We start from the raw sequence: 13,882 nt of genomic DNA, 5'->3' as shown, positions 1-13,882 counted from the left end.
CTGCCTGGCCTGCAGAGATTGTCTAGCATTTTGTGTGTGTTGCTTTGGATTTCCAGCATCTGCTGATTTTCTCTTGTTTGTGACATTGTGGTAATGCTGGGACACTTGTCTGTCAGCTTATATTCATTGAGTAAGATTTCATAACAATGAAGATATTCACAAGATTATAACAGATGGAAATAACAATAGTTAGGAATGAATATTGGACAGAATATTCATGAGGATCCTCTTATCTTTAGAGAGAAGTTGAGGGATTCTTTATGTCATTTGAGGAAGCAGATGGAACCTTGTTTTAAGACCACATAAAAAGTGTTGTTTTCATTGGTAAGATGAGAACCTCAGCCTCAGAAATATGTTCAAACCTGTAATAGTGGGCATGACGTCAAGATATTTAATTCCGCATTCCCATCTACTGATTGGAAAAACTTTCACCCTTTGCTTTTGAAGTATCTAATTACCTCCACCTTAAGAATATTCAAAGATTTTGTTCCACCTCCCAAAACTATACAAACTTTAAGTAAATAAAAAACATTATTTCAGCTCTGTCTTAAATGAGAGATTCCTAGTTCTAAATTCTCTTGCAAGAGGAGACACCCTCTCCACATCCACCCTATAAAGAGTTGTAGGGATTGTGTGTCCATTTAGGTATTCCCTCTCAATTTTCTAAACTCCAGCAGATAAAAGCCTAACATGTCCAATTTCTTCTCATGAGGGATACATCTGTTTATTAGTCTAATAAACTTTCTCAAAACTGCTTCATTCTGTAAATACAGAGACCAATAAAAGTAGCTAAAACATTATCTCTGTATTCTTGTATTTAATTTCCTAGCAATGAACAATAGCATTTCAAACACAAGAAATTCTGCAGATGCTGTAAATCCAGAGTAACACACACAAGATGCTGGAGGAACTCAGCTGGTCAGGCAGCATCCATGGAAATGAACAGTCAATGTTTCAGGCTGAGACAATAATATTTTGGTAGTTTTCCTAAAATATTTGCTTCTTTCCATCACGAAGAACGTACAGAAGCCAGAAGGCACACACTCAGCGATTCAGGAACGGCTTCTTCCCCTCTGCTGTATGATTCCTAAATGGACAATGAACCCATGAACACTACCTCACTTTTTAAAAAATAAATTATTTCTGTTTTTGCACTAATTTAATCTATCCAATATACATATTTACTGTAATTCATTTACTTGTATATTTTTCTTCTTTTGATATTACCATGTATTGCAGTGAACTGCTGCTGCTAAGTAACAAATTTCACAACACATGCCGGTGATAATAAGCCTGATTCTGGTTCTGAGCCTGTGTACTAGCTTTCAGTAAGTAAGGCATCAGGCTTCCTGAACCCTCAGCATCTCAGAGCTCTGCAATCTCACGCCATTTATTGACTGTGCTTTTCTTTTATTCCTCCCCTGAAAGTTTCCACGTTTTCCTATTTTTCAGACCTTTGCCCAGTCATGTAACCTATCTATATTTCTCGGTAATTTCCTTACTTCTTTTCCTTCGCAACTTTTTTTTCTCTAACTATCTGTAATCAGCAAATTTAACAAACATGCTTTTAATCCTTTCTTCCAAGTAAGTAAGAATTTCAAGGCCCAACACTGATCCCTGTAGCCCACCAATCATTTCATCTCATCAACCAGAAAAAGACTCATTAACACCTACTCTGTTTCCTGTTCCTGGCTCAATCTTCTATCCACACCAGTGTGCTAAATTCTAAACTATGATTTATTGTCCTCTGTAACCTCTAAAGTCTCAGCCTATCAAGCCTTCTGGAAATAGACTGGCTCCTCTTTATCCACAGCATATGTGACTCCTTTAAAGGTCTGCAGCAAATTGATCAGAAATGATATCCCTTTCATGATAACTATTTTTAATTGTCCTGTTCTTAATAACAATTTCCAACATTTTCCCTATGACTGAAGTTAGAGAACTAACTTTTGGATTTATTCTCCTTTTTCTTAAGGGGACACTAGAATCATGGATCTTAAATTTTGTCTCCTTCCTTTTTCCAATAAAGGAACCTTACTTACTGTTTTGCAACTTATTGGAACCTTACCCAAATCCATGGAATTTTAGAAAATTAAAGCCAATGGATCAGCTCACTCACTGGCTATTTCTTTCCTGGGATGAAGTCCATTAGAACTTAGAGAGATGTCAGCACGCAGCTCCAACAGTTTGCCCAGTTTTCTGTTAAATGGAAAATATAAGGTGGAATGAATGTAGTTGAGGGGCTGCAAACCATGGTGGAGGGAGATGAGGGAAAAGAAGGGCATATCAGATGCACTGTTACATTGGATGACATTGTCAGAACAAACAGAATGGAGATGCAGAAGCTCAAAGAATGGAAACAGAGCCTCATAGAAAATTGGGCAGGGGAATATAGGGCTAAAATCAGAAGCTGAGAACATCCACCACACACTGGCTGAATACTTATCTCCAGAAAGGGAAATAGGAATTAAGAATAATTCATATAAAAGACAATAAAGTCTTGAAATTTGATGGAATTTTCCAGATTGAGTTGTAAGCAAGAAACAGTTTTAATCATAAATAAGAGACCATAAGACATAGGAGCAGAATTAGGCCATTTAACCCATTAAGTTTGCTCCGCCTGTCAGGGCACTGGAGCAGGGATCCAATCGCAGACCCAGTACTGTGCACACAGTGATATTAATTGATTGACAAATCCTGAGGTGCAAACAAAGTTGGCATCAAAGTTCAGGCAGAGATCAAATCATCCGGAGAAATCCAAAAACCGGAACCAAGAAAGAAGCAGAGTCGATATTCAGACTGACAGAGTACAAACCCGAGGTGCAAACAAAGTTAGCATCAAAGTTTAGGCAGAGGTCAAAACATTCAGAGAAATCCAAAAACCAGAATCGTGAAACAGGCAGAGTCAATATTTATACAGACAGAGTACAGATACGAATACTGGAAAGGCTCAGGAAAATTCACTGGCACAATCTGGCAACAAACAGGTGAAAACACAGGACTGAAATACACTGAACAATAAACAGATGATAGGTGGAGAACAATGAGACACAGGTGGCAGCAATACAGGTAATAATGAGAAGCAGATGAGAGACGGAGTACTCAGTAATACAGGGGCTGGAGTGGAGCAGGAGCGGGGACAGGAGCACATGGCAATACAAAACCACACTGACAGCTAGAAGGAAACACACAAAAAGACAGAGTTCAACTGGAGGTACTGACACCACCATTCAATCATGGCTGATCCTTTTTCCCCCTCCCCAACCCCACCCTCTGGCCTTCTTCCTGTAATCTTTGATGCTGTGGCCAATCAAGAACCAATCAATCTCCACCTTAAATACACCCAATGACCTGGACTCCACAGCTGCCTCCGGTAACAAACTTCACAAATTCACCACCCTCTGGCAAAAGAAATTTCTCTGCATCTGTGTTTTAAATGAGTAGCCCTCTATCCTGAGGCTGTGCCCTTTTGTCCTAGACTCCCCCATCATGGGAAACATCCTTTCCACATCTACTCTGTCTAGGCCTTACAACATTCGAAAGGTTTCAATGAGATCTCCCTCATCCTTCTAAATTCTCGCGAGTACAGACCCAGAGCCGTCAAATGGTCCTCACATGATAAGCCTTTCATTCCCAGGATCATCCTTGTGAGCCTCCTCTAAACCCCCTCCAAAGCCATCACACCTTTTCTTAGATAAGGAGCCCAAAACTGCTCACAATACTCAAGGTGAGGCTTCACCAGTACCTTATAAAACCTCAGCATCACATCCCTGCTCTTATATTCTAGCTCTCTTGAAATGAATGCTAACATTGCATTATCCTTCCTCACCATTGACGCAACCTGCAAGTTAATCTTTTGGGTGTTCGGCACAAGCACTCCCAAGTCCTTTTGCATCTCAGATTTTTGGATTTTCTCCCTGTTTAAAAAATAGTATTCACGTTTATTTCTTCTATCAAAGTGCATGACCGTGCATTTTTCAACATTGTATTTAATTTGCCTCTCTCTTGCCCATTCTCTAAGTCCTTCTGCAGCCTTTCTGTTTCCTCTTCACTACCTGCCCCTTCACCAATCTTCGTATCATCCGTAAATTTGGCAACAAAGCCATCTATTACATCATCAAAATCATTGATATACAGCATAAAAAGAAGTGGTCCCAACACTGATCCCTGTGAAACACCGCTAGTCACTGGCAGCCAACCAGAAAAGGATCGTTTTATTCCCACTCGCTGCCTCCTCCAATCTACTGGCTAATGCTCTAACCATTCCAGTAACTTCCCTGTAATACCATGGGCTCTTAACTTGGTAAGCAGCCTCATGTGTGGCACCTTGTCAGAAAATCTAAATATACAACATCCACTGCATCCCCTTTATCTATCCTATTTGTAATCTTCTCAAAGAATTCCAACAGGTTTCTCAGATTTTCCCTTAAGGAAAGCATACTGACTTTGTCCCATCTTATCCTGTGTCACCAAATACTCCATAACTTCACCCTTAACAATTGACACCAACATCTTCCCAACCACTGAGGACAGGCTAATTTGTCTGTAATTTCCTTTCTGCTACTTCCCTCCTTTCTTAAAGAGTGGAGTGACATTTGCAATTTTTCAGTCTTCCGGAACCATCCCAGAGTCCAATGATACTTGAAAAGATCATTATTCCTCAATCTCTACCGCTACCTCCTTCAGAACCTCAGGGTGCAGTTCAGTTGGTCTGAGTGATTTATGTACCTTTAAGTCTTTAAGCTTTTGATCATCTTCTTGCTTGTAATAGTAACTGCACTCATTTCTCTTCCCTCACACCCTTCAACACCTAGCACACTACTAGTGTCTTCCACAGAAGATCTACAGATGCTAGAAATCAAAGTAACACACACAAGTTGCTGGAGGAACTCAGCAGGTCAGGCAGCACTTATGGAAAATAATAAGCAGTCAATATTTTGGGCCGAGACCCTGATGAAGAGTCATAGATGCTGCCTGGCCTGCTGAGTTCCTCCAGCGTTTTCTGTGCATTACTTTAATCATTATTGCATCTGAATGAGGTGAAAAGGGATCTGGTTAAGACCAGAACAAAGAATGTTCCTCATCTCTCACAGCAAACCAGGTCTAGTTAGCATCCTTACAGATCACCTTGGTAACAGCTTCCAAATGGAGGAAGTGAGGGCCTTTTGCTTCCTTGAACAGAGGAAAAAATAGCTCCCTCTGCCACCCGGCACACCTGCTTCCCAAATTGAACAACTTCTCCTTTGACTCCATTCACTTCCTTCAAAACAATGACACAAAATACAAGAGCAGGTTTGATCATTTCATCAAAATCCTTGAAGGTATGCAACAACATATTCAAAACCCAATTTGCTTTTATCGTAGCATTGACAGTTCTTTAATGTAGTTCTTATACTGGAATTTCAACACATTCTAGTTGTTTTGAATTGCTGGCATTACATAATTGCTTTTGGAACATAGAGTTACTACATAATTGGTATAATTCAGCATCTACCAGATAGGTTCAATATGTTAAATCAAGCTGGTGATTCGGAAAGGAACAGACGGTATTCAGCCACAAGCAAGTAGGTACAACACCATAGTTCTGCGATAAACTGGGTGGAAGCTGGGATTCCCCATTACCTGCCTTCTGATCCCAGGCCGGAAAGGCTTGGCATAGGATCACAATTCCTAATGACTTGAGATTGGAAGGGAAAAGTTAGTTTCTTTAAACTTAGTATTATTTTAATGTTTTAATTACAGTACATTTATAACTTCATTTAAATGTAGAAGTATAATGAACATATATTGAATCTGAATATGCTTTAAATGTCTCTGAATATCAGAGGCGTTTCAAAACTGCTTTAGAGCCTCAAAGAATCTGACAGAAGTGGAACGCTGCTATTCCCCCCCTGTCAAAATCTTACTTTATGTACAGTATTGATTTCATAGAACATGTACAACACTGACAACATTAGCATTGCTTGGCCATAACTAATTGCCCTGAACAGGAGGCAGTGGAGAATCAACAACATAGTCCAATTAGAGTCTCGTATAGGCTGGACCGAGTAAGGACTTCAGACTTTCTTTCTCTAAAAGGGGGTTAACAAATCAGATAGTGTTTTATAACAATTTGAGGGTTCTGTAGTTATTGTTACTGATACTAGTCTCTTTCAAAAAGATTGTCACATTTATTAAATAGCCTGAATTTAGTGCTCACTTTGTCAGAAGAGTAACTTGATGCCAGTTGTGGAACACAGATCTCCCCTTAAGTGAGGGGTTGCTTGGTCCCAAAGCCTTTGCCATATCCAGTACTCTTAACACATCGATGTTGTAATGAAATGAGTGGTTGAAGACTGGCTTGTGTGAGAGTGGGGCCTCTGGATGAAATAGAATTCGATAATCCATGGCACTTCTATTTGAAGATGGCTGAGAGTGATAGATTTGTTACTAACAAATCGGGGTGTATGGGATGTCAGGGAGGGGTAGCACCTCTGGTGGGGTAACATGTCACGTTCTTTTCAAGGCGGTTAGTCCACCTTTGGTCCCCACCTGGCACTCAGCTCTCACCTGTAGCTCCCCGTAGCTGTTTGCATGTGACAGCGGCCACACCCTGGGCAACGGCTTCGACAAGCCGGCTAAACCAGGTGAGGGTAGCCGACGGGTCTCAAACCCTCGGTGAGATAGGGAGTTGTCTATCCCAGCATGTGAAGACAGACTCCGGCGGATTGAGCAGACGAGACCAATGCAAGGTCCAACGGTCAAGAAGGCGGTCTCTGCAAGCGTCGTGGAACGTGTAGAGCAGGACAAGACACAGAAGATGTCCTGGTCATCCACTGCGCCTAGTCCCATCTCCAGCCGTCTAGACTCTGTCTTGCCACTGGATCCAGATGGGAATTGGGAAGAGAGAGTGAGGCTGACGCTGTGCAACTCTCCCTCACTTAAATCCAAATCACGCTCTAGTCTCGACACCATCAATAAATGGTGTCGAGGTCCTCATTGACATACGATGGACGAACAACAACAACAACTAATAACCAGATTCCATGTTGAGAATAAAGATGCTCTTAGAGCCGCTTGCTTTCTTCCTATTGACTCTTTCTTTGTCCACCACAGTCCACAGCTGAATGTTGCATGAACCACACAGCTTTGACTTGACACATTGGTGGTGTTCTTTACGCAGTTTTGCTGTTTAGCACACATGTAATTCAGTGATACATCTTCATTAAGCTGGCATCTCACCACCTCACCATTTTCAGATACACTTGGTGTTGTTATGAGCACTTTGATCTTGGTTTAACGGTAATGATAGAATGAGGAATGAATGCATCAAGCCACAAGATTGCAGATTGTGGTAATGTCATCTATTCTGCCATTGACTGTCCAGACTGCCCCAGAAATGCCCAGAGTGGCAAAATCTGGTCTGAGTCTATCCCAATCAACACAATGGTAATGGCACACAATACAATGGTAGGCATTCTGAACATGTAGGTAGGATCTGTTCTCCTTAGAACTGTGTAGTGAGATAATTTTTCTACCAAAGCTTTCATATCTGCAATAGGCAGACTGCTGAGGACAAGTTGAAGTAACTTATCCATAGGTTGGTTCACTATCTGTTCATGTCCAGCTGGACACCCTCGTCCTTCAGGTGATGCAATCAAGCCATTCTTGATGATGGGTCACTGATTCCTCACTTCAAGTATATTTTTGCATTTACTGCTACTTAGATTTTTTTCAAAGTTTTACTGACTATGGAAGAGCAAAAGTACATCATTTGAGGGAGGACAATACACAGAGGGAAGCATGCTCCATGTTTCAGTAGACACTGTGAGATTTCGCAGAGTCAGGAGTCAACTCTTATTATACCACTCTACTACCACCTCAGGTAGAACAGGGTGTACTCTCACATAGCACCTCTGAGGGCTGATTCTGTGAATGCAACACAATGCAACTGTGTCAAGCTGTTGCTTCAATACACTGACTACAGGACACAGAAAATGGTGAGGAGAACTTTAAGAATATTGACAAGGCTGGGAGTAACTTTGTGTGGCTGAATTCAGTGCCAAGGTAATCGCTGGGTGGTCTTTTTCATTTCAATAGAGTGACTTTAGTACATCATAGGGTAGCTTGCTAGGAAGCTTCAGAAAGTATTACAGAGTCTCTGCAGGTCTAGAGATACATATGCAGAATGGAACAGGATGGCATTTGACTCCCCTGTCAAATGAATGGAAGCAAATACCAAAATTTCAGGAAGTTTGTAGTTACTCCCAATAAGAGAGCTATTTTCAACCTCTGCAATGGTACAGTATTGTTAATACTTGTGATGCAGAGTTTCCTGCAGCTAAGATTTAACCTTCTGCTGGAAATTCTACACTTAGATTTGCTTATATAGTCCTTATCTCTGAAGATGCTTTCATTTGCAATGAATCTTAATTCCAATCTATTGTATATGTAATAAATGATTTCATAAAGATCTATTAATACCTTTTACAGTTTCACAATTTAACTTTCTCCCAATTGTTTTTATTTATATTCAAGTAATATGCTTTCCAACATCCATGTCCATAGTTATCTGAAAATTCCAGTCTTGGACATAGCATGAAAATGAGGAGCATGTTCAAGGACCACATTTTCCATCATTCACTCCTACTCTCACTGGTAAGGGGAAAATCCAGTGAAGTGTTCCCTCACCTGGAAGAACTGAATGGAGGTGACAAAGGAGGTGAATGGGCAGATGCAGCACTTTGACCACATACAGGGATGAGTATTGGGAGGGATGAATGGACAAGGGAACCATGGATGGAGCTATCCCCATGGAAAGCAAAGTGGGGAGGGGGGAGGCAAAGATATGTTTGGTGGTAGGATCCCTTTGGAGATGGCAGAAGTTGTGGATAGTGTGCTGAATGTGACAGCTGACAGGGTAGTAGGTAAGGACAAGGGGAACTCTCACTGTTAAGACAGTGAATGCAGATATTTGGGAAATGGAGGAGCGGTGGTTGAAGGCAGCATCACTGGCAGAGGAAGGGAAATCCCATTATTTGAAGAAAGCCACATACTGAGAACCACATGCTGCAGAGACAAAGGAGCTGGGAAAAAGGTGGGAAGAGGAATAGTCAAGATAACCCTAGGAATTTATAGGTTTATAAAAGATGTCTTTCGACAGTTTGTGTCAAAAGAGAAGGAGGTTCAGAAATAGACCAAATGAATTTAAGGACAGGCTGGATGTTGGAGGCCAAGTTGATGAAATTGATCAGCATGGGTGCATGAAGCAGCACCAATGCAGTTGTCAATGTTGCAGAGGAGCAGCTAGGGAGCATTAGCAGGGAAGGCTTGGAACATGGATCGTTCCATGTAGCCAACGACAAGGCAAGCATAGATAAGGCCGGGGCAGGTACCCATGGCTACCCCTTGTGTCTGGAGAAAGTGGAAGGAGCTGAAGGAAAGAAATTGTTGAGGGTGAGGACCAGTTCTGCCAGTCAGAGGAGAATGGTAGTGCAAGGGAATTGGTTGGGTCTTTTATCGGCAAATAAGGGGAGAGTTTTAAGGCCTTCTTGATGGGGGATAGAAGTGTATAGGGACTGGACGTCCACAGTGAAATGAGGCAGTCAGGGCCAAGGAATTGAAAGTTAATGAGGAAATCGAGAGCATGGCAGGTGTCGCGGATGTAGGTGGGAAGGGACAGAACCAAGGGAGGTAGAATGGAGTCCAGGTATGAAGACATGTGCTCAGTAGGACAATGACAGGCAGAGACCGTCGGCCTACCCAGACGGTCAGGTTTGTGGATCTTCGGTAGGAGGTGGAAGTGAGGTGTGCGGGGTGAAGGAACTGTAGGAGCCATATTTCTATTTTCTATCACGTGGTAAAAGAAAATGAGTATAGGTAGGTATTCTCGTTTCGTTAGTTATTTAATTTAGTGTAAAGGGGTTGAGCCACGGAGAATGATATTTTTTGCTGAACGCTGTTAGTTTATCTTCGATGATTTTATTGATCGCTAATTGAGATGTTATTGGAATGCTAACGCTAGAACGCTAACGTCGCTATTTCGTTTAAATACATACAGAACGCTAACGTCACTATTAGATCGCAAGTTAGACCTTGCATCGCTATAAGATTGTTGGTCTTTGCTGGTTTCGTAGTATATGATCGAATGTACCTTTCACAAACCAGAGAAAATCTGCAGATGCTGGAAATTCAAGCAACGCTCACAAAATGCTGCCTGGCCTGCTGAGTTCCTCCAGCATTCTATGTCGAATGTACTTATTTTTCGTCTTTCGAACCGCCCTGTTCGTGAGCGCATCATAGTGTCGAGCTCGGCGATTGTGGTTTATTTTAAATTAGCCGCTGCAGCAACAACGAGTCTGGTGGTAGAGGATGCGTAGTCTCCAGAATTGATGAGGTCAGTGTCGGACACAGTCTTCTGATGGTCCGGAGTGGGCTCCTCTTCAAGGGGTAGGTATGGGGAGGTGTCTGAGAGTTGCCGCCTGCCCTCCACAAAGTAGAGGTCAGTCCGCCACGCTACAGCAGCCCTTTTGTCTATGGGTTTGACGGTAAGGTTGGGGTTGTTGTGTGGAGAGAATGGGGGCGGGGGTGTGGAGGTAGGGTTCGAGGAGATAACAGCTGCTGTGATCATCCAATTTAAAAAAAACACCAGTTGCTACTTACAATCAGTTTGGAAAGGAGAAAACACAAGAGGGATTGGTAAATGGAGTCATACACACAAGAGATGCTGGAAATCTAGAGATACACACACACACACTGCTGGAGGAACTCAGCAGGTCAGATAGTGTCAACGGAAATGAATAAACGAACAGTCGACGTTTCGGACTGGCACTCTTCCTAGGCAGGATAGGAAGGGGGATGCACCAGATTTAAAAGGTGGGAGGGAGGGAAGGAGGACTAACTGGAAGGTGAGAGGTGAAGCCTGGTGGGTCGGAAAGATCAAGGGCTGGAGAAGAAGGAATCTGAAAGGAGAGGAGAGTGGACCATGGGGGAAGGGGAAGAAGGCGGGGCACCGGGGGTGGCGGTGGGCAGGTGAGGAGAGAGTGAAAGGTCTGAGGAGTGGGGGAATTGAAGAAGAGGGAAGGGGAAGATTATGGTAAGGAGAAATCGATGTTCATGCCATCAGCTCGGAGACTACCGAAGTGGAATATGAGGCGTTACTCCTCCACCCTGAGATGGCCCTCGTCGTTTTTAAAAGAGGAGGCATTGAGCGACATGTCGGGACGGGAATGGGGATAGGTATTAAAATTGTTGGCCAAGGGGTAATTCCGCTTTTGACGGATAGAGCGGAGGTCCTGCTTCTGTGCTGTATTCTGATTCTTACATCGGGTCTCACCCATGTAGAGCAGGGGTCCCCAACCTTTTTTGCACTGCGGACCGGTTTAATATTGTCAATATTCTTGCGGACCGCCGACCGTGCGGGGGGATGTTCAAGTAGGGTTAAACTCACCTCAGCATGTCTTTTACAGTTAAGTTTGCCAACTTTCTCACTCCCAAATAAGGGACAAAAGTAGCAGTCAAATCCTGGACAGGAAAGACTACCATGACCATGAAGCCTTGCGTGGGCACCTGTGTGCGCATGCGTGACGTGCGCATATAATGTGCGCGTGCGTGCCGATCCCCCCTCACCAATCGGTTTTGCCTTCATCTTCCCGACTATACTGTACATGCATTATTTCTACTTTATATAGGCTGTGTATTTATCACATAATTCCTGCTTTTACTATATGTTAGTGTTATTTATTTTCGGTTTTATGTGTTATTTGGTATGATTTGTTTGGTTATTTTTTGGGTCTGGGAACGCTCAGAAATTTTTCCCATATAAATTAATGATAATTGCTTCTGCGCTTTACGCCATTTCGGCACGAAAGGTTTCATAGTAACGCTCTACCCTAGCGGGGGAAATACGAGATAAACCAATTTAGCCCAATATACGGGATGTCCCGGCAAACACGGGACAGTTGGCAACCCTATGTTCAAGTTCAACAGTGTGTGATAGGGAATGAGGAAAGGTGCAGCTGACTCATATCGTTTCCTCCCGGCCCGGTAGCACATGCTTTGCGGCCCGGTGGTTGGGGACCGCTGAAGCCGCATCGGAGCACTGGGTACAATTGACGGCCCCAACAGGCTCACAGGTGAAGTGCTGCCTCACCTGGAAGGACTGTTTTGGGCGCCGAATGGGCAACGGAATCACAGAGGAAGGGATCCCTCCAGAAAGCAGAGTTGGTGGGGGCAAGAGGAACTCTATCCCCATGGATGTCCGGGAAATGGAGATGTGGGTGAGGGTAACATCAATGGTGGAGGAAGGGAAACTCCGTGTCTTTTAAGGTGGAGAACATCTCTGACATCTTGGAAAGGAAAGCCTAATCCTGAGAACAGATGGGGCAGAGACGAAAGAACTGAGAAAAGAGAATGGCATATTTACAGGAGAAGGGGTAGGAAGACGTGTAGCCAATGTAGCTGTGGAAATCGGTAGGTTTATAAAAGATGTCGATAGACAGTTTGTCTTCAAAGATGGAGACGGGGAGAGTTGTGTCTGATGTGTCGAGCTCAGCGTGGGTGCATGAAGGAGCATCAATTTGGTTGGTAACGTAATGCAGGGAGATTTGGAGCGTAGACTGTTTTACGTAGCCAATAAAAAGGCAGGCATTGATGGGAGCCTATGCGGGTTCCTGTGGCTACTCTTAAAGTTAGGAGAAAGTGGGAGGATGAGGACCCGGTTCTGCTAGATGGAGGAGGTTGGTGGTGGAGGCGAACTGGTCGGATCTTCTGTTCAGAAAGAAGCGGAGAGATTTAAGGCCACCTTGATTGGGGGTAGAGTGTACAGGGACTGCACATCCACGGAGTAAATGATGCGGTCAGGGGTAGGGAATTGCAAGTTGTTGTGAGAATGAGACCGTGTGAAGTGGTGGGAGGGGACTGAACCAAATGGGATAGAATGCAGACACAAGTTGCATGGGGCATGAGCAAGCAGAGATAATGGGCCTACCTGGACAGTCAGGGTTTGTGAATCTTGGGTGGGAGTTAGAAACGAGTAGTGCTCAGTAAGGAAACTATAGATCCAAACAGTATCACTCGTCGAACAAATCTGCAAAAACTGTGGATACATTAACATCCACAAGATAGTGATTTTAATTGCTCATTGTTTAGAATTTCCAGAACTGTTAATGAACTGTAAATAACACAACAAAACGCTGAAATTCAGGTCACAGCTCACTGCATTATTTGCTTCTTGTTCTTTGGTAGCTATCTGAAAATAAGCTCAGCTGCTAATAACTTCTAGAATTTGTTTTTATCTATGTAACTAAAAATATCAGTGTCTGGTTACATCTGGTTAAAATAAAATGCTTCATGAGTCAGCCTCAGAGGTGACTTTGCCAATATGATCTTCCCCACAAAATACTTGTGCTCTGGAGAGAAGATAGTTGTTACTCTATAAATCAAGATCTCTTTACTCATCATCCCTACTATAGTAAACCCATGCTTACCCCAAATTATTCCAGGGTCAGGTCAGAATGCATCTCTAAAGAACTAAATAAAAGACAATGGATTTTATTTAGAGTTTACAGGTGGCCCACCCTAACAGCTGAGTGCTCATGATCATACGGTACAACACTTCCCTTCTTAACCCAAACCTCAGCATGTTTCTATTTCTTTTGCCCTCATATACTTTACAGCTTCCTTTAAGAGCAGGGGGTTCCCAACCTTTTTATGCCATGGAGTCTTACCGTTAAGGTCCATGGACCCCAGGTTGTGAACCGGTGACTTAGATGATCCATAGCCATCTCAATTCCAGGTGATAAAATGCTCCACATTCTAAAGCTTTCTGAGTAGATGCCTCCACCAGCGTGGAGTGGGCAGTTTTTGGGGGTGCGAGCTACTCTGAAGGCAGGATCAGGACAGA

The sequence above is a fragment of the Mobula hypostoma genome, chromosome 25 (assembly GCF_963921235.1).
Source record: "Mobula hypostoma chromosome 25, sMobHyp1.1, whole genome shotgun sequence".
NCBI classification, from domain to species: Eukaryota; Metazoa; Chordata; class Chondrichthyes; order Myliobatiformes; family Myliobatidae; genus Mobula; species Mobula hypostoma.
Note: the sequence above shows the minus strand (reverse complement) of the source record.